The following is a 14,535-nucleotide window of genomic DNA, read 5'->3' as shown; positions in this document are numbered from 1 at the left end:
ATGTACCTTTTATGTGATGTCATTTTTTTTAAAGGTAAATAACTAATGATCCCTCAATTTTTTTAATATTTTCATAAAAATTATAAAATTTTAATACTTTTTATACAAATTATTAAATTTATTTTTTTCATAAAAATTATTGCAATCGAAAGTTAAAAATTTCAAATTAACCTACTGACTTGTTAATTATTTTATAAATAAAATTATTTTATTTTGTCAGATTTTTTTAAAAGAAAAAGAAAATATAATACATAAAACGCATCTAACTACCTCATTACTGTTAAACCCTCCCCTTTAACCCTCTCCTTTCTCCATTTCTTATCCACCAGTAGCCATAATTAAGTAATTTTATTTATAAAATAGTCGACGAGTCACTAGGTTAACCTGAAAACTTTTAATATTCGATCACGGTGATTTTTATAAAATCAAATTGAAGTCTGATAAATTTTATAAAAAAATATTAAAATTTAATAATTTTTATGAAAACACTCATAAATTAAATAATCACATTTAATAATTACTTTTTTTTAACTTAAAAATGTAGGCTTTGCCTTCTCTCTGTAAACTCCTCCCTTTCCATCTTTCTTCATCATTTTTTTTCTCTCTTATTCCTCTTTTGGATCTCTTTTTTTTTTTTGGGCAGCCATTGGTCTTTTTCACCGATGATTACCTCAAAATTATTTTCTTTTCTTATTTTCTATGATATTTATTAAAAAAGAACATGAGATTTTCTTCTCAATATTAAAATCCTACTCTCTCGTTATTAAGAAAGTATCTTTCTCCCATTAATAGAATTTTTTTTTAAAATAATATTTTATGGAGCTTTCTTTCCATGAAATAAGCAGTGTCATTAAATTCATATTAATTCGTTTGGTTGATTTAGTGAATCGATAACTAAATATTGAACTAAATAAAGAATTGATATAAAAACTATTTGATCCGGTCAAATTTTGTTGACTTGCATAATTTGACAGGTTGGCCCTGTAAAAAAAAAAAAGAACTGCCAAAAAACTGCCATGTCATCTTCAAGAAATATATATATATATATATATATATATATATATATATATATATATATATATATATATATGAACTTGAACTTAGGTTCTCATTAGTGATAGGTATACTGTATCTATTGTTATTTATGGAAATTTTTAAGAAGTAATTAAGATATATGTAAATATAATTTAATGAATGTAGAAATTTTTGTTTTAAAAAATTAAAATTATTTATTTATATTAAACATGTATAATATTTAATTAAATTTTTAATAATTAATCGGTTAAATAAGTGGCACATATTTTTCCGGGTCTTAAATTTGATCAAAATTTAGTCTAGCTCTGACAACTACAAACATAAGAATAAATCATTTTTATTGTGTCAATATTCCTTATTATTTTTTTGTCAACACGTTCTACAGTCGGACTCATCCTTGAGTTTGTCATTGGCACGAACAAGTAATCCACTCTTAATTTTTCAAAATGGCAAGTTCTATAGCTTTCGAATTTTCCATTGTCAGGCTTATAAAATGTCATTTTAGGTTAAATTCCTTTCTGGGGCATGAAGAATTTCACAGTGATGGATAAATTTTCTAGAGATTTTGGAATTCTACTAGATAAATGATTAAAAGAGAGATTTTAGGTATTAGGTAGAGACATGGTATCATTGGAGATCAATCCATTGAATTCATTAGATGAAAGATCGAGTTGAACTAAATTGTCTAGTTTTGGCTACATTCCCTTTGAAATTTCACTGAAGAATTTATTTCGTGCTAAAATTAGCCTACGTAACTGCTTGTAATTATTTTGCACTAAAATTTGTATCCCTTGATTTGTGTGATTAATAATGCTGATTTGAATGAGTTGGACAAATGTGCATCTAAATATTATTTTTATTTCTTGACTAGCATAATATTTATGCTATGCATAGGTAATGTATAATTTTTATTTTTTAATTTAATTTTTAATTATATTTTATATAAGATAAATTATTACTATTAAATTAAATTTAAATTTTATTTTTTATTTAATTTAATTTTAATAATTTTTACTTGTTATAATAATAATTTTTTATTAATTTATGATATAATTAATTAAAATATTTATTTAATTCTTTTTATACATATAATAATAATAATAATTTCCATGATTATTTCGTTTAAAATGTAATAAAAAAATTTTATTCAAATAATAATTTAAATTTTATAAAATTTTTATATTTTATCTCATAGTTTATGTAATCAATATATAATTTTTATTAAATACATTAAATTAATGAGAAAATAATATTATTTAAAAAATATATAAATATAATATTTTTGGTTATTAATATAACAAAAAAATTAAATTATTAATAATGAATTGAATAATTTAATTTTAATAATAATAAAAATATATAACATTATTATTAATTAAAAATAACGTTCTATCATATTATTTTTTTTAAAATAAGCATAAATTCTTTTTTATGAATCTGATATATTTTTTATAAAATAATTTTTTGACAAAAATAGTTATCACTTTATATAAATTTATATTATAAACTAAATATATTTTATAAAAATTAAAATTTTAAAATATCATCATTTTCTATTAATTTAATAAATATTAAAAATATATGTTATTTTTCAAAAAACAAATTCTATAATTTTAATATTATAACTTTAATTATTTTTAATCATCTTTATTTGTATATAAATTGTTGATGCAATTATATTTACAATTTATCTTTTAAATTCTGCTTCTATATAAAAATATAGTTGAAGATAATTTATGCATAATATATATATATATATATATATAATTAAAATTTAAAAATAATTTTATTGAAAATTAATAATAATAAAATATAAATAATCAAAATATTAGTTATTATTGCTTTCGATATATAATTAAAATAAAATAAAAGATTCAAAAGTTCAAAAAAATTAAATAAGAAAAAACTAATAAATTTTAAAAGAAATATTAAAATAATAGTGAAAATAGAAAAAAATTTAAGAATATTTAGGTAAAATGAAAATGCTTGATAAAAAAAAAGTGCTTTATATATATATTAAATATCTCATATAACATACTATATATGGACTAACAAATGAAAACTATTTAAATAATTAAATATTATTTAATTGAAAAACAATAAAAAAATTCAAAAACAATTTTTATAATAGTAAAATATTTCCTATTTACTTGATTATTTCAATTAAATCATCATAAGTTGGCCATAATGATAATAAAAATAATAGGTATTAATTAATATTAGAAAAGTAAAATAAAAAGAATATTAAATTATTAAATAAAAAATAATACATATTAATTATAAATATGTTAAATCTCTATATTTTATTTTTATAATTTTTTATGTAAACTATAATTTTTTTCACTCAAATTTTTTAATAAAGATTTTATAATAAAAATAATAGAAAATATAACAATATAATAAAAATATTTATTAAAGATGGAGAAATAACATTTTGTTCGGACCAGAAATAATTTAAAAAAAATAAAAATAAAATAAAATAGAAAAGTAAGGAAGAAAAAGAAAAAACAATCAATTTATTTTAAATTTTCGGTTTCAATTTTAATTGACATTTTTTATTTCTATCTTTCCTTTTTTATTTTATTTTCTTTTTTTTCTGGTTTTGGTTCTCAAATAGTAATTTTATTTTTATTATTTAATTAAAAGTGCAAATTAAAAGGTTTGTTTGGATTCAATTTTGATTTTAATTTCGATCTTGAAACTAATTTTACATTTTCAATTTATTCTAAATTTTATTTATTTATTTTAGGAAAAAGAAATATTCTATTTGGTTTTAATTTTTTGCCATTAAATTTTAGATATATATTTTTTTTGAAGAAATAAAAGAAAATAAAATCAATTAATGAGGAATTAATTTTATTAAATTTCCTAAGCCTTTTTATCTATTTGTACAAGGAAACTCTTCCTTTTTCCTTTGATTGCTCTCTTAAAAATAACTCAGTTTCACGTGAAAAGAGGAACATTTTCTCTTCCTTTGACTAAATTGTCTAAGCTTTTTATCTACCTGTACAAGAAAACTCTTCCTTTTCACTTTGATTACTCTCTTGAAAACAACCTAGTTTCACGTGAAAAGAGGAACCTTTCCTCTCCCTCTGATTATCTTGAAAAGACAGAAGCCTTTCTTTAAAAGGGGAGAACGAATCCTCTCCTGAGGAATATGGAGAGCAATGTCATTAGCTTTCCTAGAAGGAAACTCATCTTCTTTCATCTCAAAGGGAAAAACGTTGTATCCTCCAAGATTTGATTCTCACATCAGCTGTCTTCTGTCTAATTCTTAATTTTGCTCCAAGGATTAAGGTCTCTTTCTTGATCCTAAACAACTCTGTTAGATTAATTTTCATTCAATCTTAATAGGTTTTGTTAAAATAAATAAATTTATTGCTTTGATAAGATGATGTTTGAAATTTGTAGCTTTAAAATTCAGGTTGTTTTGAGTTGTTGAGTTGATTTCTTTTTGCTTTGATAGTAATTGAGAAAAGGAAACCTTGATTGTTATTTGTTGGTAATCAATTATAATGCAGGGTAAATTGAAAACTTACTCTGCTAGATGATCTATTGATATATGAATTGATTGTTCAGTTTTATATGGGTTTAAAGATTATCTATCATGTTGAAATGAGATGTAGGTATTCGGATTATTTGTAATTTACAGACTGTAGAAAACTTGTTAATTCATTTTAGATCTCATTGATTAATTTTTATTCATTTATTTTATTTTATTTATTTTATTATTTTATTTTATTTTTTTTTTTTGTTGAGTCCAAATATAAGGCCTTCAAGTGGTATTATGTTAGTAGGGAGTAGTCAGACATTTTTTTTTAAAGAATGGGTTTTTACATCGGGTTGTGATTTGGATAGATAATTTTTTTAAAAAATAGTGACAGTTCCATTGTAAATACTGAAAATAAATATTAAATAAACAAAATTAAAATTAATTAAATTTTTGAATTTACTAATATTTTCATCATAAATCTTGAAAAACAAAGTAAATAAACAAATTAAATTAAAGTAAAATTTAAATATCGGAAATCTAATGATAATTTTATCTTAGGTCCTGTTTGTCATGAATTTGAGATTAATTATTCTAGATCTATTGATAATTGCATCTTAGACCTTGTAATTAAAAATATTAATTAAAAGGTTAGTTGGGATTTATTGATAATTTGATCATAAATCCTAAAAACAAAAAATAAATTGGAAACACTACAAGAAATATTAAAAATAACTACGAAAATTACCGACTACAATTTGCGTGGGTAATTTACCGATGAATTCTGACGCTTTCGACAAAGAAATAAAATTTAAACTAATTTTACCTACTAATTACCTACTAAAACTTTACCGACGATGTAATTTCGTAGGTAAAATTAGCGGCAAAATTAGCGACCAAATAATAAAAATAACGACCAAATGTTTCGTCGGTAATTACCAACAAAACGCTTTTCGTAGGTAATAGTAAGAAAAAAATAGAAAATAAAATTTTAAAAAAAATACCTCTGAAAAATTTTTCGGTAATTACTAAAAAAAAATTTTTCGTAGGTAATAATAATAAAAAAATAGAGAAGAAAATTTCTAAAAAGAAAAAAAATTTTATCTACGAATTTTTTAAATTACCTAACGAAATGTTTTCGTAGGTAATATTAAGGAGAAAATAGAGAAGAAAAAAATCTAAAAAGCTTGAAAAAATTTTAGCTATAAATTTTTTTTGTCGGTAATTACCAACGAAACGCTATTCGTAGGTAATATTAAGGAGAAAATAGAAAATAAACTTTTTTTAAAAAATACCTACGAAAAATTTGTCATCTGTAATTACCAACGAAAAGTTTTTCGTAGGTAATATTAAGACAAAATAGAGAAGAAAATTTCTTAAAAACTAAAAAAAATACCTACGAAAAATTTTTCGTCGGTAATTACCAACGAAAAGCTTTTCGTAGGTAATATTAAGGAGAAAATAGGGAAAAAAAATTTAAAAAACTAAAAAAATTTTACCTACAAAAAAATTTTAGTCGGTAATTACCAACGAAAAGCTTTTCGTAGGTAATATTTAGAAGAAAATAAAGAAAAAAAATTCTAAAAAACTAAAAAAATTTTACCTACAAAAAGTATTTCGTCGGTAATTACCAACGAAATACTTTTCGTAGGTAATATTAAGGAGAAAATAGGGAAAAAATTCTAAAAAACTAAAAAAATTTTACCTACGAAAAAATTTTAATCGATAATTACCAATGAAAAGCTTTTCATAGGTAATATTTAGGAGAAAATAGAGAAAAAAATTCTAAAAAATTAAAAAAATTTTACCTACGAAAAGTATTTCGTCGATAATTACCAACGAAATACCTTTCGTAGGTAATATTAAGAAGAAAATAGGAAAAAAATTCTTTAAAAACTTAAAAAATTTTAGCTACGAATTGTTTTTGTCGGTAATTACCAACGAAATGATTTTCGTAGGTAATATTAAGAGGAAATTGAAAATAAAATTTAAAAAAAATACCTACGAAATATATTTAGTAGGTAATTCGTCGATAAATCACATAAAATGTGAAATTCCCACATCGTTTGATAATAGATTTGAGGGTAGTGAGTTTGTCTATAAAAAGAGAATTACTCTCTAACATAGAGTAATTGTGGCATAGTCACATATATGGGGCCTACGTTGGGCTCCACTAGTAATTTTTTTTAAGTCAATTAAATATTAAAAAATTATAAATTAAAATAATTAATATTTAATATTTAATTTAAAAATTAAAAAATTAAAAATTAATAATTAATTTAAAAATTAAAAAAATTAAAAATTAAAAAAAATTAAAAAATTAATTTGAAAATTTTAAATTAAATTAAAATTAAAATTTCATTTTAAATTAAATTAAATTAAAAAGTTAATTTAAATTAAAAAAATTAAAAATTAAATTAAATTAAAAAATAATTACTAAATTTAAAAATATTAAATAAAAATTAGCTACAAAAATTTGTTTTCGTCAGTAATTACCAATGAAAAATTTTATCGGTAAATAATCGGTAATTTATAAGAGCAAAATCTCCTACGAAATTATCTACAAAAAAATTTAAATTTACCTACAAAATAATTCATCGGTAAATTTAGCGACAACATTTTTTTCGTCGGTAAAAATTACCTATGCTAGTATTTGTGGACGAAAAAATTTCGTAGGTAATTCGTTGGTAATCATTGATTATCTACGAAATTTCAGTATATTTGGTCGGTAATTTTTATAGCTATTTTTTTAATTTCTTGTAGTGAAATGAGCGAATTGGATTAAAGGAACAAGATCTTCGGTCTAATGATAATCGTATCTGAGACCTCACAAAATCATATTAATTTGTTAGGCTTATTGATAATTTTATCATAAATTCTAAAAATAAAAATCTAAATTAAAGCTTTGGGGTTAATCGTAATTTCACTTTAAATCCTATTTAAAATAAAATTTTATAATTAATTCTTTAGGTTTAATGGTAATATTACCTTAAACCTATTAAAATAAAATAATTAATCTAAATTTTGGGTTTTAATGGAAATTTCTTCTTAAGCCCTATTAAAGTCCAATGGAAATAAATTAATTAAACCTTTGGGTTTATTGATAATTTCATCATGGACCCTAATTAGTATTTGATGGTAATTTCACCTTAAACATATTTAAAAAAAATCAATTGTTAATTAAAATTTGTTGGGTTAGTTGATAGTTTTATCACCTAAATATAAGTATAACCTTAAACCCCATAAAATGCACTAAAATATAAAATTAAAATAATTAGAGGTCTAATAATAATCTCATCTTAGACCTTTTTAATTACAAAATTTGAAATTAATTATTTCGAGTCTAATGATAATTGCATTTTAGACCTTAGGATTTAAAATTTAGAGTATTATTAGTATTTAATGATAATTTCATCTTAAATCCTACAAACTTGAAATAAAGTATATAAAATCTTTCAGGGTTTAATGATAATTTTATCTTAAATCTTATAAGTCATATAATAATCAAGATTTTAGAGTTTAATGATAATTTCATCTCAAGCTCTATGAATAAAATAAAACTAAAATAATTGGAGGTTTAATGATAATTTCATCTTAAATCCCATAAAATAAGATAAAATAAAGATCATAGGTTCGATGATAATTGCTTCTTGGACCTAAAGAAATAACAATTAATTGTTTGTTGGGCGTAATTATAATTTCGTCTTATACCCCATAAAATAAAATAATTAGATTAATTTCTCTTAAACTATTCTAAAGATAATAATAAATTCAAATAGAATATTATTCTTGTATAGGAATTAATTAATGATCGAAAGTTATGAATTTTGGAAAATCCGACTTTTGGGGCATCTCACTAAATCTCTCGGTCAACTTATAAGTAATATCGTGTTCAACTCATAAGTTGCATTCGTATATAATTAGGCACACCACACACATAACACCCTCGATCATTCAGACACCAATGATGGGATCAACAAAGGAGAGTTGAAAGTTTTCACGATCTATTGAAATCTCTAGGAACTGAATAATACCTTTCTCGGTATTAAAGTTTTAATCACGGAAAGGGAGAAAATTAATAAAATGTTAAATGGATATCATTTGCATCAAATATATGCTTGATTCCTTTTAGTAAGATTATATTTAATGTCTCAAAATATGTCTAAGAGGGGGGTGAATTGGACTAAAATAATTTTTCGGTTCTTGCTCAAAACCTTTGAAAAATTGTAGCTCAGTTCAACTTAATTTTCTACTATGAAATGTGTGTGTGATACTGCTCAAATAATTAGTTGATACAAAGTTGGCTTAAAAACATTCAGTATACTGATCTGACAGAATATATTAGCACTCAATAAAAATTTTAGTAATATGAATAAAATCACAGCACAGCAAATAGAGCAGTAAACAGAATATATCAGTTGACAGCAGATATAGCAGTAAACAAATTACATCAAATTCTAGCAGATTCAATAGTAAACAAATTATCTCAGTTTGTGGCAGAGTTAACAGTGTACTATATCAATTATCAACTCAGCAAAAAATGATTCCACCAGAAAATAAAAGTGCAGAAATTTAAAGTGTAAGGGTTAAGAGAATTGAACATTGAATTTTTATAGTGGTTCGGCCTAATTAGCTTATATTTACTCTTTTAAAGATCCCACTTTGAGTCTTCACTTCACTATTGTTCTCTTTTAAAGGCAAGAGACAAAAAGCTCTTTATAAATCTTTATACCAAAGCTTTTACAAGTAGCTTCACACTTCTATCAAGTGTTATCCCAAACACTTTTCGCAATCAAGCTTCAATAGGTGCTTGAATGACCTCTCATAAATGCTAAGAAGGTGTTTAAAACTCAATCTCACTCGATACAATAGAATCTATAAAGAAGAGATGAATAGGTATGTCAGTAATGAGCAATAAAAACAATTAGAGCACTTTGAATGAAAGCTTTAATGATCTTAAAAGGTTAGGAACAGTAGAGAAACTTTCATTAAGTACAAAATGGCCAGGGATAGGTGTATTTATAGCTTTGCATCATTTCTGACTGTTTGAGAACTCATTTGAACGTTACAATTTAAAATTTCAAGAAATAGCCATTATTATATCGTTTTCTGTGATGTTGTGCAGAGTTGAGTCACTTAGCAAACTAGTTAGCATACCAGAATCAGTAGCAAACCAGTTAGCATACCAGAAAGGCTTTTCAGCATAACTTCGAAAATTTTAAAACTTTACACCAAATCATAATAAAATACTTTTAGGCCATTGATAATTTAAAACAAGTTTTGAAAACTTAGGATAAGAATTTGAGGGGTTAAAAATAAGTATCATTAGCTTCTACTCCTAATTCTTTTCACAAGCAATCCTAAAAGTTCAAACTAACTTCTATACTATATGTACCTTCAAATTTAATCTTCAATGCAGCCTTGAAAGGTAACCTTTTCTTTCTTCTTTGTTTTTAATTCATCTTGTGTTATCTTAGAATGTCATCATTTCTTTAAAACACAAGTTCATCATCAATTCCATGAATCTCTTTCTTTATCCTTAGAAAAGCAGAACACTTAAAACAAGGTTAGTTTAATTCTAGTTGAGTTTTGTTATCATCAAAATTTATGCTCCTTTGAGCTCATGGGGTTAACAATCTCCCCCTTTTTGATGATGACAAAACTCAATTGAATCACCATGTAAGAATTGAAAAGTGTGAGTATGTGTATGAATGTATATGTATGAATGTATATGTGTGAATAACTCCCCCTATGTATATACCTATATCGACACATATTAGCAAATAACTCCCCCTTAATAATTCCAATGAAATATTCATAAACATTTTTAGTCACAAGGAGTTTTAGGCAAGTATGACTAGAATACTAACAAGATATTTTCACAAACAACATATCAGTCACAAGCTATATCAACAATGTCAATCATTTACTTCTTCCCCTTTTTGTCATTATCAAAAGAACATGGGAGAAAATATGCACATATGTATAGACAAAAAATCTATTTAAGTGCAGTGAACTAAAACATAGTAGATAACATAGTAAACTAATTAATGTTCAGAAAGCTAAAAATAGCAAAGAGAGTAGCAAAATAAGAAATAGACTATCAGACAAAATAAAATCAGTAATCATCCAGTATGGTGATCTATCCCTTCAGCCTAAAGCTTCTTCTAATTTGTCTCAGAGCAGCCATCTTCACCCTTTTTGGCTTGATAGGTTTATCAATTAGGATTTGTAAAATTTCAGCAACCATTGCAGTTCCAAGTGTTAAAGGTATAATAGGGCCAGGAGCCAACTCAGATGCAGCAGCAGTACTAGATTCTGCAGTAAGCTTTTTGCCAGTTTTAGCCTTTTTGCCAGATGGTTTGCCAGTTTCTTTTTTTGCTTACTTCTTTGTTCCTTTTTAGCTGATTTACTTTTCCTTTAGTAGGTGCAGCAGGAGCAAGAGTCTGTAGTTCCTTCTCAGAAGAAAATCCACTCATACCATCTCCATTTCCTTCTTTGCTACCTCCTTTTCCATCACTATCAATGCTAGAGTCTTTATCATTTGATTCTTCTTCCTGTCTTTCAGTTTCCTCTTCTTCCTCTTCTATTTCCTTCTCTTCTTCCTCTTCTTCTTCTTCTTCTTCTTCTTCTTCTTCTTCTTTTTCTATTTGTGGAGCAGTCGATGTGAATGACCTTACTAGTTTCTCCAGTTTCAGTACTTGAAAGACCCAAATGGACTTTTATTTTTATTAGTTGATCCACAATTTTATACATCATCATCAAAGTTCCGTTAATCTTAGAATCAAGTGCATTCATTAGAACATCTTGAAAAGATCTAAATTTCTGTATTTCTCCAAATTCAATCTCAATAAACTGCCTTAAATTATTCACTTCTTCCAGAATTCCTTCAACATCAAAAACATCACTTGCACTACCCTTAGAACTCACACTTTGTTCAAACCTCAGTTCCTGCCATCATCATCTTTCTGCAGGCTTGTAATTAGGATCATATTTATTTTAAGTTTCTCAATTTCCAGGGATATCCCAAAATCTCTAAATAAGCCATTAAGAAGATGGGCATAGGGTAGTTTATAAGGTGATTTCCATTTAATGATTTGTTTCAGCATAAAGTAGTCAAGATTAAACTCAATTTCATTCACAATATGCGGATTATGAATAGACCAAGTGTTGGACTACCAGTTCTAGGGTTCAGTACATAAATGATGAAGCTGTGAAGAATTTTAATGTGTTGGTGAGCATGGGTAATGTTGGTTTTATCTTTCACTTCCCCTTTAAACACTTCTGCTTCAAAATCTCCCTTATTGAAACCCCCAACAAAAAAGACTTTTTTATAAGAACAGATTCTATTCCCACTGTTTGGGATGCCTAAGGCTCTGGCTAACCTTTTTACTGTCACCTCATAAACTTTTCCTTTCATTTTAACTTTAAAAGATTCATCACTTTCAGCATCATCAATTCTCAAATTTCTATAGAATTCTTGAACTAAATCCACATATATTCCCTCAGTGTTAGAGCATAATTTGTCCCATTTTTGGTATTCAAATAGAGGCAGTAAAGGCGAGACTTTATTAAAGAAGGCAGGTGAATATACCTTGGTTCATGAATGGCCCTTTCCATAAGCACAATTGGAGCTTGTGAAGTCTTTTCTTTTTAGAACCTTTCTCTGGACCGGTTCACTGGTCCTCTTCTTAGACTTTTCTTTTGTTTTTCTAATGACCGGAGGAGCTTCTTTACGTGTAGGAGGAGGTGATGAAGGAACACTGGCATTGGCAGAATCTGAAGATGATGAGGGTGTGGTAACTTTTTCTTTGCCTTTTCTTTTTGACCATGCCATGACCAAATCAGGAAGTGTTGGGCAGTAGGGAAAGATACTACTAGGTTCACAAAATAAGCAATGTGGCGATCAGCGTATACTCATTAAAAGAACAACAACAAATTTTTGAAGCATTGTTATGTAACATTCAAATTTCGGAGATGGACAATAAGAAATTAGGGTTTTGAAAATCAACAACAAATCCATAATTTTGACATATGGCACATATTGTTGTTATGAGAATACTCAATATAAGAAAACCCATCAACTAATTTCAAGAAAAATTGAAGATATATCATGTAAAAAAAAAATGAATGCTGCAATAATTTCACAAAATAGAATACCTGATACTTATAAAGAAGACACAAGTCGATGAAAATAAGAGAGAATGCGTCAAAAAACTTAACACAAAAAGAAATTAACTTGAGTGATTTCCTTCGGCAAAAAGAGATATCAGGGAATGAGCAAGAAGGATTTAGGGATTTTTCTGTTTTGAAGAAGGCGGATTGATGGTTTTGTTGCAGAGCAAATGGGTTTCTGAAGTTTTAAAGAAAATGAAGGGAGATGATGGTTGAGAGAGTTATGAATGAAACAGGTTAACAAGAAAATGGTTTGATTTTTAATCAGGTTTCGGGAAGAGATACATCATAAAAGAAAGAAAATTTGAAATTTAAACTTGAAAAGATAGAAATAAAAGTTTTACGGAGAGATTGATATTGTGTATCAGTGGAGAAGCAGAACAGATTGATGGTTCTGCAAGTTTTTGAGTTCCGCGCTAGAAATTATGTTCATTAATATATACAAAGTTTATTTTACCCTCTAAACACATAATGAAACATAGTTTTAAACAAAAGAGGCATTTAAGTAATATGACTATTAAAACTACAAAACAAATGCTCAAGAAAAGAGAAATAATTTCTGAATTTCAGTACCATCAAACCTGACTACCAGTTTGTCAACAAAAAATTAAGAGCAGTGGTAAAGCACTTAGCAAACAGGGAAATTAGCAAACAGGTTAGTATGCCACTGTGATTAAATTTTGCAGAATAATGTTCACGTTAGATCAGACCTAGAAATTTTCAAATTTCACCAGAAATTTCAGAACACATTATTAGCTCCACAAATCAACATATATCACTTCATTTTCATATAGGAACACAAATATGCATCAAATATCAAGCAAGAGCATCAGTCATTCCAAGTTCTCTTCTTATTTTGCAAAAAGTTTTCTCATTAAGTGACTTTGTAAAAATATCAGCAAGCTATTTTTCAGAAGGGACAACTTCAATTTGAATATCACCATTTTGAACAGGGTCGCTAATAAAATGATGTCTAATTTCAATATGCTTGCTTCTAGAGTGTTAAACAGGATTTTTTTAACAAGTTTATAGCACTAGTGTTGTCACATCTTATGGGAATGTGATCAAACTTGATTTCAAAATCTTTAAGCTGTTGTTTCATCTACAAAATTTGTACAACACAACTTACAGCTGTAATATATTCAGCTTCTGCTGTAGATAGTGCAACAGAAGTTTGCTTTTTACTGTGCCATGAAACTAATGCATGGCCTAGAAATTGATAAGTTTCGGAAGTGCTTTTTCTGTCCAATCTACTACTAGCAAAATCTGAATCACTATAACCAATAAGATCAAATGATTCACATTTTGGATACCACAAGCCAATGATTTTAGCTTTACTCTTATCACCAAATTTGACATAACTTTCTTCTTTCAAAGTAAGAGAGGAGAATTTTCCTTTATTCCCTGTCATGTGCCTAGAGCAGCCATTATCTATGTACGGTGTTACATTTTGACATACTCCTTAGGCATACCTAAAATCAGTTAACTGTCTTTAGGTACCCAAGCAACTTTGGGTCCTTGTGTGTTAGTAATATTAGATAGGGTTCCTTTAGGCACCCACACTTTTTTTGCCGTAAAGGTTCCTTTCCTAATAGGACAAGCATTAATCATATGACCTTTATGATTGCAATAAAAGCATGTAATATTTGGTTGAGAAGAAGATGAAGCTTTAACAAAATAATGTTTGTATTTTCCATATTTCATAAATCCATCATAACCAATTCCAAAATTTTCATTTGGAAGTCTTTGATTCCCAAGAAGTATATCAAGTGTTTCTTTTCCTTTCGTAAATTTAGTTAAATCTCTTATCAAAGATTCAACTTTTGCTTCAAGAA

This window comes from Hevea brasiliensis, unplaced genomic scaffold (genome assembly GCF_030052815.1).
Source record: "Hevea brasiliensis isolate MT/VB/25A 57/8 unplaced genomic scaffold, ASM3005281v1 Scaf113, whole genome shotgun sequence".
In the NCBI taxonomy this organism is placed as follows: domain Eukaryota; kingdom Viridiplantae; phylum Streptophyta; class Magnoliopsida; order Malpighiales; family Euphorbiaceae; genus Hevea; species Hevea brasiliensis.
This window is presented reverse-complemented; position numbering follows the sequence as displayed.